The sequence below is a fragment of the Harpia harpyja genome, chromosome W, assembly GCF_026419915.1.
Source record: "Harpia harpyja isolate bHarHar1 chromosome W, bHarHar1 primary haplotype, whole genome shotgun sequence".
NCBI lineage: Eukaryota > Metazoa > Chordata > Aves > Accipitriformes > Accipitridae > Harpia > Harpia harpyja.
Window position 1 is genome coordinate 35645884 of NC_068968.1, and position 15146 is coordinate 35661029.

At 40.1% G+C, this 15146-nt stretch overlaps 1 protein-coding gene and 1 long non-coding RNA gene across 4 annotated transcripts in view; one reads left to right on the forward strand and one right to left on the reverse strand.

The window, feature by feature from the left end:
- Nucleotides 1-15146, forward strand: part of LOC128136234 (probable global transcription activator SNF2L2) — a 249047-nt gene that overhangs the window by 152076 nt on the left and 81825 nt on the right. The gene's annotated exons all lie outside the window — the stretch shown is intronic.
- LOC128136262 (uncharacterized) overlaps nt 1-15146 on the reverse strand; it is a 75042-nt gene that overhangs the window by 58967 nt on the left and 929 nt on the right. The window lies entirely within an intron of this gene.

The following is a 15146-nucleotide window of genomic DNA, read 5'->3' on the forward strand; positions in this document are numbered from 1 at the left end:
GAGAGGTGCCACCAGCGTTGCTGATTGGTTAAGCTTTGGCCATCGGTGGGTCCGTCTTGGGGCTGGCTGGAACCAGCTCCATCCAACATGAGGGCAGCCACTGGTCTCTTCTCACAGCAGCCACCACTGCAGACCCCCCCCCCCCGCTACCAAAACTTTGCCATGTAATAAATAAAATAGTTGATTTTTCCTTGCCTAATAGAAATACTTTACATATATCCTTGTTGTAAATTATCCATGTTTTCTCCACTTGTTACACCAATTTATCAAAATCATTTTGAATTTTATTCTTGTTTTCAGGTATACTTGTGGTCCCTGTCAATTTGGTGTTCTTTGCAGATTTAATAGGCATACTTTTCATTCCATAATCCAGGTAATTAAAAAAAAAAAGATATTGAATAGCACTGGACCCCTATTTCCACAGCCTTCCATTTTGACAGAACTACTCCGAGGTTTCAAAAGTGCTCTGAATAGAATTTTCTGGCTATTTGCTACACACCTGAGAGCAATTTTATGTAGTCCATGTTTTCCTGGTTTGTTTGTGATAATGTTGTGTGAAACAAGGTCAAAGGCCTTGCTAAAGTCAGGATACAGTATGTACTGCTACTCCTTTTCAACATGGCTTGTTACCTTGTTGAAGAAAACTGCAAGTTCCTTCCTCCTCTGCTGTTAAACTGTGTACTGAAATTAGCTAGTTTAAAGCTAGATCAGATGTTTCCATACTACATAGCAGTCACTTCTAACTGTATTGTGTACATATTTTCAATTGCATTTTCAGGTGGCAAGTCTGTATACTTCAGAGTGTTACAGCAAATGCTGATGTAAGAGTTACTAATATTTTTGAATGCTTGTATTCTGAGGATTAGATTTATAGTGTAGTACTGGTCATGCAGCTTCACAATAAAAGGTCCTATACATTAGGTGGACAATGAAAACTTGAATGAAGTGAAACTTTCCTGAGTGTTTTCATGAGATTTATTTTGCGTGGAAAGTAAGGAGTTCTGTTTTCTGCATTTTTACCCCTCACTTGTCTTTTCTTTGAGCAATTTAAATTTTCCTGTTGTTTTTTCTTTTTAAATTACATACCTCAGGGATCATAGAAAAAGAGATGACAATCATGTACAACATTTTCAAGGGAATCTTTAAATGTGTAAAATTATCAGAGGGACTCGATAAGCAGCTTTACCCTGAGGTTTTGCCACTCCAACTTGCAATGTAACAATATCATACACATGGTATGGAAATTTTAAATCAAATAATTTTTTGGTAAAATAAACTACTTAAATGGCTAAGGCTTTTTAAAAAATACCCCATTTTAAATTAAGGATGGCACTTTATTTCATAAAAGTTTTCCCTTTACTACCCCACATGTTTTATTATGCCACTGTCCACTCTTGCAGCACTGTAGAAGAAACAGACCTGTTGGTCACTAGCAGCAGGGCTATATCTCTAGGTTTTTTTTTCTTTCTCCAGCTGCTGATACCTTTAAGCTATACTTACATGAGGCTTTTCAGAAAGAAACTTTAAGTTTCTGATGAATTTATTGGTTTGATAATATCATTATCCAACTCACAGCTGTCTCCTTAGCTGCATTTGTCTTTGAGAGATTCAGTTGAATTTTAATTTCTGAGGAGTTTTGCATGGGTCAGCAGCCAGAATTCTGACTGCAGATCAGCTACCTGCTCCTTCTGAGCTGGACCCTGGTGTTCTGCACCAGGTGGGGCGGGGGGGGCAAGGGCGGGAAGAGAGAGATGGCACAGGGTTCTTTCTGGATCTCAGTAAGAAAGGCCTGACAACAAATAGCATAATAAAATAGATGTTTTAATAATATAGAATAAAAAGAGGAATATAGATAGCAAGTAAATCTTACAACCCTTCAGATGCTGGGAACCCTAATTTCATGCAGCATCGGACGGACCCCAGATAGATTTTCCCATGGCACGCTGCGCAGATCCCATGTCCGTGAAGAAGTCCCTCCTCCCTCCTGTGCGGCAACTGAATCAAGCACTCAAGCTCTCTGTGCAAGATTCCCTTTATTTCACAAAAGAATCCAACTTATATATGTTTCAACAAAGATCTAGAAAGTACTAACGGCATACAGCCAATACTACTAACACAGGAGGGCATATCTGGCCCAGCTGGGATGTTTGCCAGTCCTCAGAACAGTTAAAGATAAAAACATTCCATAGACATACTCGTGACTGTCTTCAGCCACATCTTCCCAGGCCTACACAAGGCCATCCTCCAACCTGACCTTGTGAAACTAGTTCTTCAAAGGCTTGGCAAACATGCAGCACAACAAATTCTAACGGTCACTCTTGAAAACAAATGCCAGGTGTTCCGAGCTGCTCCCACATCTCCCCCTTTTTTGTTTAGGAACATCAGATTCACGAGGAAGGCAGCGAGGACTCCAGCTTCGAACCGACGCAATCCTCGTACTGCTCCTCAGATGATTCTGATTGCTGAAAACACACAAATGATTAATAACCCTGCAATAGCAATACAAATTCAGATACACAGATTTAAACCTTCAAACCATGTTTTTGGATTTAACCATTTAACACTATTAGACAATTCTTTGAAAAACACCTTGTTCTGCTAATTTTGTGTATTTCCCATTTGATCTTGTAATATCTGTGCAAGATCTTAGATCTCTCCTGCAATATTAATAGCAAATGCGCCTTCACCTAATTCCAATCACATACGCTTTCATTCCTTTATAAAGGAGTTACACAGAGCCCTTGTTTTTGAAATTCCCAATCACAATGTAATTTCATTCTATTTTGTAATGCACTTTGTCTATCTCTATGTGATGGGTTGATCCTGGCTGGACACCAGGCGCCCACCAAAGCTATTCTATCACTCTCTCCTCCTCAGCTGGACAGGGGAACGGGAAATGAGGTTTGCGGTCAGTTCATCACACGTTATCTCTGTCACTTCATCCTCCTCAGTGGCAGCACTCATCACACTCTTCCCCTGTTCCAGCGTGGGATCTCTCCCACAGGAGACAGTCCTCCACGAAGATCTTCAGCATGGGTCCTTTCTGTGGCGTGCAGTCCTTCAGGAGCATACCACTCCAGCGTGGTTCCCCCACGGGGTCATAGGTCCTACCAGAAAACCCGCTCCGTGGGCTTCTCTCTCCACAGTTCTGCAGGTCCTGCCAGGATCCTGCTGCAGCACAGGCTTCCCACGGGGTCACAGCCTCCTTCAGGCACCCACCTGCTCTGGCGTGGGGTCCTCCACGGGCTGCAGGTGGATATCTGCTCCACCGTGGACCTCCATGGACCGCAGGGGAACAATCTGTCTCACCATGGTCTTCCCCATGGGCTGCAGGGGAACCTCTGCTCCAGCACCTGGAGCACCTCCTCCCCCTCCTTCTTCACTGACCTTGGTGTCTGCAGGGTTATTTCTCTTACATGTTCTCACTCTTCAGCTGCCATTTCTGTGTGTTCCGCAACTGCATTTCTCTTCCCCCTCTCCAGCCATTGGTTTTTATTATTTTTTTCTGTCTCTCCCTCTCTCTCTCCTTTTTTTTTTTTTCTTCTGTACACAGAGGCGCTACCACTATCACTGATCGGCTCGGCTTTGGCCGGCGGCAGGTCCGTCTTAGAGCCAGCCGGCATTGGCTCTGTCACAGAGGGGAAAACCTCCAGCAGCCCCCACAGAAGCCACCCCTGTAACCCCCCGCTACCAAAACCTTGCCACACAAACCCAATACACTCCAAGACAAATTACCACTGCTTCCAAAGCATCCAATCATGCTAGTTTTGTTGATCAATTTGTACCTGGGTATTCATTTCAGCCGTAACATTTTTTAATACATTAGCTACTGTGTGAGCAGTCTGAAGGGATTTCACAAGCGCCGTGGTAGCAACGGTGGTAGTACCTGCAATAATGATAGCTGATATTATAAAGGCAATTAGCCATCCTATAAATCGTTTTGGGTGACTAATTGTCCACTTTAAAAGCCTTGATAATTGACTTAATCCTGATTCCCCTTCCCACGATTTGGTCGTGTTTACAGGGATCCACAATTCAGCACGACGTCACATTGGCATGATTACTGTAAGACTTAGTTCAGATATATTCTTATGAGTAAAACAGCTAAAATACCAAGGTTAATTCAGATTAGTTTCAAAAGCATGGTTACGTAAAGCGATATCTATAAATTGAGCTCCTACAAAAACTTAAGGATGTGAAGTACATATCATCACCGAATCTTTGTGATTCTGTGTCGGGTTCAAACTTATACAAGGAATGGTTTTTTATATAGTCACCGTGGCTTAGGCTCAACACCTTCAGTGGGCCCAATAAAAATACTGCACCCGAGCCACAGTGACCCCGCAAAGAAAAAAGATCAGCATTCTTACAATACTGTTGCTGGCCACTATTGCCAGGTATGCTAAAAAAGGTATTCTTTGGACTAGGATACACGTTGCATCATCACGCTAGCTTGTTATTGCATTCTCTTCAAATGTCCCTATGTGATAGCTTTTTCATTCTCGATGTGCTGCTTCCTCCTCATTTGTTTCTTCTCCTTCAAATTCAGAGTCTTCATCTGCAGGATTGGGTTGTCTGAGTGGTTTCGCCAGCTCATGATATGGCTTCACGTGTTTAGCTGGAATCCACTTGGTTCCTGTGGGAAGAAGAACACAAGCATACCCTCGCCCCCAAGTGATTAGTTCCACAGGTCCATTCCAACCAGGTCCACTAAAAGGATCTTTATACAGTACTTTAGGTCTGTGTGAAATAGAATCAGGAGTTTTAAAATGCCGATCTATCGCTGTGCTGGCCATTAAGTCTGGTGAGCGATTTAAAAAATTCAAAGTAAACATAGCATTATCTAGCTGTTCTTGTGGCGGCATATTCCCCCTTTTTTGTTTATGCAACATGGACTTTAAAGCATGATGCGCACGCTCAATTATTGCTTGTCCAGTAGGTGAATGTGGAATTCCTGTCACGTGGGATACCTGCCACTGTTGCAAAAATAATTGAGTAGATTTAGCTACATACCCTGGACCGTTGTCAGTTTTAATGGTTTGAGGAACCCCCATAATTGCGAAGCATCGTGACCAATGTCGTTGAACATCACGTGCCCTTTCTCCAGAATGAGCAGTAGCACAAATATAAGAGGAAAAGGTATCAATAGAAACATGCACAAATTTCAAGGAGCCAAAGGCAGATACATGTGTAACATCACTTTGCCAAATGGCATTAGAGTGTAAACCACGTGGGTTAACTCCAATGCTCACTGCATCAGAAGCAACTCTTTGACAATCTGGACAAGAACGAATTATATCTTTAGCCTGTGCTTTTGTCAAATTAAACATCTTTTGCAATGCTGCAGCATTTTGGTGAAAAAAGGAGTGAGAGGCCACAGCAGAGTGGAATTGCACTGTGCCAACAGTAAAAGTGTCAGCCACGGCATTGCCTTTAGTCAAAGGTCCTGGCAGCACAGTGTGTGACCTAATGTGACAAATAAACAAAGGATAAGCTCTTTTATTTAAAAGAGTTTGCAATTCCAAAAATTTGTTGAATAAATCTTCATCATTTATCTCCTTTAAGTAAGATCCTGGTAATCGCTGTACAACACGTACGACATATTCTGAATCAGAAACAATATTGAGTGGTTCCAATGGAAATAAAGCTAAAGCATGTAAAACAGCCTGTAATTCCACACGCTGCATGGAACCTTGTAACAGAACAACAGATGTGTGCCATACTCCATTATCTAGCCAGGCAACTACACCTCGTCCAGTTTTTCCAGAGCCATCCACAAAAACTGTACGAGCATTAACAACAGGAGTATCTGATACTATCGTCTGTGGTTTGATGTTTAATGTGTGAAGGTTTTGCAGTAACTTACATTTAGGCAGTGGGAAAGAAATTTTGTTCATGAAGTCAGCCAATGCAATATGCAGTGATTGTGATTGAACAAAAAGGTAATCAAAATCTTGTTTTGAAAAAGGAAGATACAAGGTATCGGGATCAAAACCAATGAGACACTGAGTACATGACCGTGCTTTTTGTACCACAGTCACAATCATTTCTAAAGGCTGTGTAATAGTTTTCTTTAAAGTGTGAGAGAGAAACACCCATTCCAAATATAAAATTTTCTGAGCGACTTCATCATGTTGCCCTATAATAGCAAAAGGTTGTTTTGGACCTTGTAAGACATATACATCAACAGGTAAAGTTAAGTCCCTTCTATAGGCTTGTAATGTAGATATCTTTTGTGAAACTAAATTTAACTCTTCCTTAGCAGCTGGAGTTAAGATCCGTGGTGATGTTAAATCAGGATCACCTCTCAGAATGTTAAAGAGATTACTTAATTCCTCTGTGGTTATACCTAACATGGGTCGTACCCAGTTTATTGTTCCTAATAATTTTTGAGCATCGTTCAGAGTTCGTATATCTGTCTGCAACTTTAATGATTGAGGCTGTACTGTTCTTTCCGTAAGAATCCACCCTAAATATTTCCAGGGCAGCATCTTTTGAATTTTTTCTGTAGCAATTTGAAGTCCAAAGGTGTGCAAAGAATTTACAAGATGTTGCACAACACTTTCCAAATACTGTGTTGTTTCTGTTGCAATTAAAATATCATCCATATAATGACATATTATAGCATTTGGAAATGCGTCTCGGCTCGGCTGAATAGCCGCAGCAACTACTATCTGACATATAGTAGGACTATTCATCATGCCCTGAGGTAGCACTGTCCACTGATAACGCTGCATAGGCTCGGCGTTATTTACACTAGGCACTGAAAAGGCAAAATGTGCACAATCATCAGGATGTAAAGGAATCATGAAGAAGCAGTCTTTTAAATCAATGACTTGTAATTCCCACTCTTTAGGGATCATTGTAGGATTTGGCGTCCCCGGCTGGGTAATCCCCATAGGTTGTAACACTGCATTTATCGCTCGTAAATCCTGCAATAATCTCCATTTTCCTGACTTTTTTGGAATAACAAAAATCGGCATGTTCCATGGACTAGTTGAAGTGACAATGTGTCCTTGCTGCAACTGCTCTTGAATTAATTTATGTGCTTGTATCAATTTGTCCCCTTTTAACGGCCACTGATCGAACCAAACAGGCGCAGAGGTTAGCCACGTAAGTTTGAGCAGGGGTTTTATATCAGTGACCCTTAGGATAAATTTGAATTGACTGTGGTTAGGGTAATGTGCCATTGTTTCAATAAATCTCTGCCCCACAAATTTACAGATGAGTCAAGTACATAAGGCTGAATCCATGCTTCATGCTTCTCAGGCCCCTTTACTGACAGAAGTTTGGCACTTCGCATGGGCTGTCGAGTGCCTCCTATACCAACAATTGTAGAAAGAGCTATTTGCAATGGCCACGAAGTTGGCCAGTCCTTTTTTGATATTATAGAAACGTCTGCTCCAGTATCTAGCACTCCTGAAAACCATCTACCCTCAATTTGCAATTTTAAAATCGGCTGTTGCTGTGTTATTTCCTGTGACCATAATACAAAAGGTCTCCCGGTGCTACCAAAGCTACCGTCGCCTCGATTATTTTGCATGTTTTGAGATACCCAACAAGGAAGCAATATTAATTGAGCTATTTTTGTGTTCGCCGGAATTGTACATGGAATTTGCATTGAAGCTAGCATGATTTTAATTTCCCCTTGATAATCTGAATCAATAACTCCAGGGTATACAATTATTCCCTGTGTCGTAGCACTAGATCGTCCAATTATTAATCCTAACATGCCATCAGGCAAAGGTCCGAATATTGCAGTCCCCACAATATAAATCCTCTGTTCTTTTATTGAGAGGTCGGCTGCTGTTGCCAAATCCAGCCCGGCACTCCCTGTAGTTGCGGGCTGGAGGTCATAGATGGTTCTTGCGTGCTGCCTGTTTGTGTAGCAGTCCAATCGGCTCGTGGTGCCTCCGCTGAATTCCAGACCCTGTTGGTTTGTGGGGCACCGGGTCTCACGCCCCTCCTGTAGTTTCCCTGGAAGAGATTACCTTCTTTGTCAAATTTCAATTTGTGTTGATTCACCCAATGATATCCTTTACTACAATGAGGGCAGAAGTGATTTGCAGGTTTATCACGTTTGGATTTTTGTCGTTTAGGACATTGCTTAGCCATATGTCCCAATTTTCCACAGTCAAAGCATTTCACAGTAACTTGATTAACATTTAGTTGCTGTGACAGTGCAGCAGCTAACATGTTAATTCTATGAGTTTCTGTCCCTACGTTTTGACATATCTTAATATACTGCCCAACGTCAGTAGCTCTTCCTCTAACTGATTTCAGTGCAGCCTGACAGTCTGTATTTGCATTCTCATAAGCCAATTGAAATAATAATGCTTTTGCAGCTTCCTGATTTTCTACCTGCCGTGTTATCGCGGCTTGAAGGCGATCAATAAAAGATACATACGGTTCCTGAGAGCCCTGTCATATAGAGGCAAATGAAGTGGTACCTTGCCCAGTTTCGGGTACATGTCGTAAAGCCATGATCGCAATATGAGTGGCTTGATTGAAAACTTGCTTTGGCAAAGCTGCTTGTGCCTGAGGTGTAATGTAAGGGCCTGTTCCTTGTAACATGTTTTGATCTATAAGTATCCCTGATGACAAGTTGTCCATAATTTGTTCCACTGACAAATCATTGTATTCTAATTGCCATACAGAATACTGAGCAGAAGTCAACACCGTTTTCATAAGCAATTTCCAGTCCCAAGGAGTCATAGTATAAGTGCCTCCAATTGTTTCCACTAGTCCCATTCTAAATGAATTGTGTAACCCATTTTCACGAATTGATTTCCATAATTCTTTTATCATTTCATAAGGTAAACCGTCATGCTGTGGTGGATTATGAGGTTTGTATATAACAGGACAAGTGAACATGGTATCTCCTTGCTGTAGAGCTTTTTCTCGACAGCGTTGCATCAAGGTATGTGTATTTTTTCCCAAATCATTAAGTGAATTGTCACATTTAGCATCAAAGTCTGGTAAAGGCAGAGCTGAAGGCACTATAATGTTTTCTCCGCACCGCTGTAAAGCAGGAGCCACAGGATTAGACAGAGGCACAGAGTTAGAGGGATTAGTAGGAGAAGGAGATACAGGCAGTGCAGCAAAGCCAGGTTCTGTTTTAAGTTCTGCAAACCCTGGAGAGGGAGTACCAGGCGATTGGGGTGGGCGGGTAGGGGACGGCAGCGGCACGGCGGCGGCTGTGGCGGGCGCGGCGGCCGCGGGAGGCGGCGGCGAAGCGGGTGCGAAAGCGGCGGGAGGCAGCGGCGAGGCGGCGGGGACCTGTATGCGGTGGTGAGGGTCGGCAACCCCGCGGAGCCCATGCTGTCCGCCCGCTGCCTGCCTGTCTGCCTGCCGGCGGGATGTGTGCATTAACGGTGTTAGTTCAGGCGGTGGTGGGGGTAATGAGGGATATAAATCTGGCTCTTTTTCAGAGTCCACCCTGCCTGATGCAAAAGAATTATTATCAGAATCAGAATCTTGCTCATTAGCGGCCTGCTTACAGACTGTCTCCTCAAAAGCAGTATCAGGTTGCATTGATATGATTTTCTCTGCCAGCTGTAAATGCATCAGCGCAGCATAAATAAATTTCCATGTCATAATTAAATTTTCTGATACACCAAAGGGCAAAGTTTTTCACATTTGTAAACGTTCCCTGACTCTTTCCCAAACCTTGCTATCAAAAGTTCCCTTTGTGGGAAACCAGTTACAATTATCCTTTACCCATATTAAAAGCGAAGCAATTTGTCCCTCTGTTATTTTATACCCAGAAGCCCGTAAAATGTGCTGCAAAGCATTTAAGTAGAGCTTATGCTCCTGAGAAACTGATTGCCCCATGCTACCGCAATCTCGCAACTCACCCATTCCACAGGGGTTGCTGTTACCTATTTTCTCGGTGTCGTGGCCACTTCTTCAAAACTCTCCCCATTAGATTGTGTGGTCTCCGCAGTGAAGGGGAATCACCTCTTTTCTTCTTCTCTTGATCACGTCGTTTTCTTCTCTTAATTGTGCCGGCTTCTTCTCTCCATCACATCGTCATCTTCTCTCGATCACATCGGGCTCACCATCTGCGGCGACTGAATCAAGCGCTCAAGCTCTCTGTGCAAGATTCCCTTTATTTCACAAAAGAATCCAACTTATATATGTTTCAACAAAGATCTAGAAAGTACTAATGGCATACAGCCAATACTACTAACACAGGAGGGCATATCTGGCCCAGCTGGGATGTTTGCCAGTCCTCAGAACAGTTAAAGATAAAAACATTCCATACACATACTCGTGGCACAACAAATTCTAACGGTCACTCTTGAAAACAAATGCCACGTGTTCTGAGCTGCTCCCACATCCTGTACCATAGTGCCTTTTATCTTATGTAAAAAAAACCCCATACATCTTATCCTGACAAGTTGGAATGTTGTCTCTGTCATAACATCCACAGCACAGGCTAGCACAGGGCATGCCAGCAGATTCCTTTACAATGGCTACTCATGCTAACCTATTGGCTTTTCAAGCCTTAAGTACAAGACCCAATAGAGCAGACATGGCCTGCTCAAGATCACTAACTCCTCAAATACAATGTCTTCCACAAGGCTCCCAATATACCTGGCCATAACACAGATACCTCAATGCTGAATAGTCCAGTAAGGGTCTTATAGGCTTAATTCCTTCTTGTTGCCTCTGAAGGTGAAAAAAACCCCAAGGAAACAAAAACATCTAATTCCAGTTTTCCTTTCCTGGAGTTCTGGGTGCTGGGTAGTACTTGGTGCCTATGCTCACGTTCACAAGCATATGCATCATTGCAGATCCCCAAAGAAAAAAAGACCTCAAGGCATTTGTGCATGTGCATATACAGACAAAAATATGTAATCTTTCTCCTTATCTTAAGAACTGAGTTCTGAGTTTGGAAGCAGTGGAACAAAAATAAAAATTATTATTTGAGCCAAGAGGATGAACTTATGCAATATGTAGTGAAACTACTTTGGAGGCCTGCAGCTGCCCTAGGCAAACTGTAATTGAATATCACTCTTCAGACTCCCTGGGAAGTTATAACAGAAGAACAGGCTTTGATCACTAGCTGACGCTGCAGGGTGCTGTGCCCTAACTATTGGTATGGCAACTGCATTTTCTATAAACAGTGAAGTAGGAGCCTGCCTTCTGATCCTAGAAAGCATTTAAATTGTGGAATTATTGTATCCTCTGGTATATTTCTCCCACAACAGTGCTCCTCACAGGGCAGCAAAATGATAGATCAGCAATTAGATTATTTCTTAAAGGGCCATGAGTGTTCTGTTAAGGACTCCATTGTTTAGGGCTTTTCAAGAATATATGGATTTGTTTGCAGTAGTCACAAATTAGTGTATCATCTGAGCTGCTGCTCAGCAGCTAAATTGACCAGGATTGCTGTTAGATGTGTTCCATATCTGAGATACTTATCCTGACCTGATCTTGATTCTAATAGTCTTGACTCAGGCAGAGGCATCAAGACAGCTCTTACCTAGCTAAGCTAGTTCTGATGCTCTTTAACTCATCCTCCAAACCCTTACTGTGAAGTTGACACAGTTGAAATGTTTTGCATCTGGATTCAGTTTCTCATTCAACATAGTTGCTTGCTTGGTGACATGAACAAAGTTCTGTTCTGTAGATGTGCAGATTTAATTCAAAATAGATTTGCATGGTGTCAAGTGGAACAAGTCTGAAACCTGAGATGAGCAGTGTCAGATTTATCTCACACAGGCATTCAAAACCAAACTATTGCAGACTACTTGCTTTTGCTGATTTAAAAAATTCAAGTGAAATTAAGGCATTAAGTCCATATTTATTTTTCTTATTTAAATTAGAAGAAAGCCAATATTGACGTATATACATACAAAGTATGTGATAGATATTTTTAACATCCTCATGACTATTTTGAATTCCAAGTGTTGGAATATAAAAAAGTATTGGAATATAATAGTGTTGGAATATAATAAAATATTTTTAATTCCAAGTGTTGGAATATAATAGTGTTGGAAAATATCATGCCATAAAAATTATTTCTTTTTTTTCTTGCTTTATGTATACTGGCAAAAGTGAATATGTTGTATAGTAAAACTTGTTTTTCAATCTTTCCTTGATCTCCTCAAAATCTTTCCTAGGAAAATGTTAGGAATGTTTTAACCTATTTTCTTAGAAGTTGGAATGTAAAATTGAAAAGTTACATGTTCTCTTTTATCAACTGTTAAAAGGCAACTCTGGCATCAAACACTGTAGTAAAGTTGAGCTAGCTTGTTATTACAACCTGACATAAATTACCAGAGGCTTTTTTTTTAGGGCTTGTGTATTTTAAAGGAGCTTTGCCTTTATATATATCTCTCTTTTATAATCAATGCTAAGCATATATATTTAAGATGCCATTTTGTAGCTAGTGAACATGAACTCAGTTTGATCTTCAGGTGGTTGTATTTAGATACTACAGTAGCTCTATAGGATTATCTGCCTTATATTCAATATTAGTTTCAGTTTAGCCTTTCATCTAGTGAACCTTATATTTATTTAATCCTAATGAAGATTTTTATCTAATCCTAATGGACTTTTTTTTAACAGGCTTTGTTGAAGGTTGGGATTTTGTGAAAGAGGAGAAAACAAGTATTTGTGAAATTGAGAAAAAGTTGTTGTCTGCATAGTCCATGCGCATATTGTCCATGGCTTTATTTATTTATTTTCCTTTCTTTTCTTTTTTTATTTGAAGAAAATTGCATTCTGATATAAATTATGTGCTTTTTAGTATTTAATTGCAGATTCTATTGAACTTATTAAGTTTTGGGGGGCAGTGGGGTAAAAAAATTTTTTTTAATTGTCACTGTGGACCCAGAAAGTCCTTCATCACTGGGTATGAGCTATTCTATGACCAGCAACTATCAGCGCATCTCAAGCACTAAAACTACTTTGATTGGCTTGACTGCACATTACAATTTTATGCATGTGGAAGCTGCTTTCTCAGAGTAGTAGGAAGTTAGGCAGTATGTTGCTTCCTACTACCAGGAAATTCTGAAGCAGAAAACATTGTGAGTTTTCTCCCACTGTGGCTCTGTTGATATGAGGTTGAGGAAGGAAGTGCTGCTGACCTGTGGCTTTTAAGTCTTCATGGAGTGAAGGAGTGTTTATCTTCCATGTACATATAGGTGACTGTAACTGAAAGAAATTCAGTTCAGAGACTATTCTAGAAAAGAGAAGGAAATGAGGCCTTTAAGACTGATAAGACAGTTAAGATGAAATGGGCTTTTCTTGGCTTTTTGATGTATGACTGGGAATTAAAGTGCATCTACCCAATACTTAATATTGTTCTGTTTTCTGTGAGGAAGGGGTTAGTTTTAAAGTGAAGAAAAACCCAAACCTGTTCCATATTGTGGGTACCTTTCTCATTGAAAATCTAGAGGCAGGACTGAGAGTATGATTATTGGGGCCTAACAAAATACTTCTGAAATGTTTCTTTTATATTTGAAAAATGTTCTCAGTAGAACGATTTTAAATGTCTCAGAAACTGTTTTTGTATAGTGAAAACCTGAAGTCAGGAAATCTGAACAGCTATTTCAGAGAAATATCTATCAGCAAAACATCTTGATATATTTTCATAAGATTCTTTTATCTTTCACTTTGCCCTAGGGTTTTACTTGTAAAATACCATAAGAAGTGTTAACATGTTTTCTATTGGAACTGTAAGTATATTCTCCTCTAGGAAACGTTAGAATAAATGTTTGACAAAAAAATCCTTTTCTATTTTGGACAACTATGAGTAGCCTTGTTGAGAGCATTAGACTAAAATAAATTGTATTTTGTTTGAAATAGCTATATTTATCACACATATTGACTTGCTATATCCCAGCAATCATGAACTAAAAGTGACTTTCATACTTGAATTGTAATATTTTTACTCTTTTGAGGTGCCAAATTTTGCATGAAAATTAAAGACCTTGCAAATAAGATTTCTGAGATCTCTCATGATAAAAGTCAAAATTCAAATGAAGTGAAGCCTAAATAATTATTACAAATTTCACAGAAATACAGAAAAAAAGAAAGTCTGCATTAAATGTTTTAGATTCAGGTTCCTAGGAGCAGTTTGGGATCTGAAGGAGAAGAAACAATCATTTAATTATTGGGTGCCTGCTGGATCCTTCCTTTCTCTGAGATTGATAAGAGGCTTGACAGTTAGTTAAAATGATGGAGCTTATGACACAGTAGGCCATGACATTTTGTCACATATCAGACTTTTGAATAGTGATTAGTCATTAATAAGCTTCCTCTGTTGGATTTGCATTTGCAACATGGATGAAAAGTTACCTATATTTTTCCAAGCAACTTGTTATATATTTTGGCCAAAGTACTTATTCACTCTGCAAATATAGAAGAATTTAATATTTTGCTTTGTCTAGAGGAGCAATTTCTGGGACTGTTAGTGTCCTAATATACAAGAAAAGAAATATTAACCTAGCAAACATGGAAAACCAGTTAAGTTTAAAACTGGGCTTCTCAAAAATTATTAAACCCATCCATAGGCATAACTAGAAGGCCTTTGGATTCTTGACCTTTCAGGTAATCAGATTCTTGAGTCATCTTGAAGTAATCTGCTCAGCGAATTGAATACTCTGTTTTCTGTACCCTAGGAGTGGGATTTTATTTTTAAAAGAAGAAAAAAAATCTTTCCAATAACATAGAAGATCTGTCCAAGTGTAGAGTCTAAACTTGATAATTTTGGATTACAATATTTCAGAGAAGTTAAGGATTAGTGTACTGGACATCTGTTTCAGCTATCTCTGAGTACATATAATGAGACATTATCAGATGGATCTCAAAGACTCAGAATCTTAGGACTTCATTGCTGCTTGAGGCCCTGCTTGAATTTAATTAATTTCATATATGCACTTACACTGCATTCTCCGTTCTTTTGTGGAGGAACTTCACTTCCTCCTAGACCATTCTTAAAAGCCTGTGCCTTTCTTAGAAATTTCTTTGTATTCTTCAGTAAGCTCCTGCATAAATAATAGCTTTTACTCATCAGTCTGTAATTTGTCCCAGAAGACCAAAAAGTCCTTCTAGAGACATGTACATTAAAGAACAAAGTTCCACTGTAAATCCTGCAGTATTCTAAAGAATGTAGCCAACTCTGTAACTAG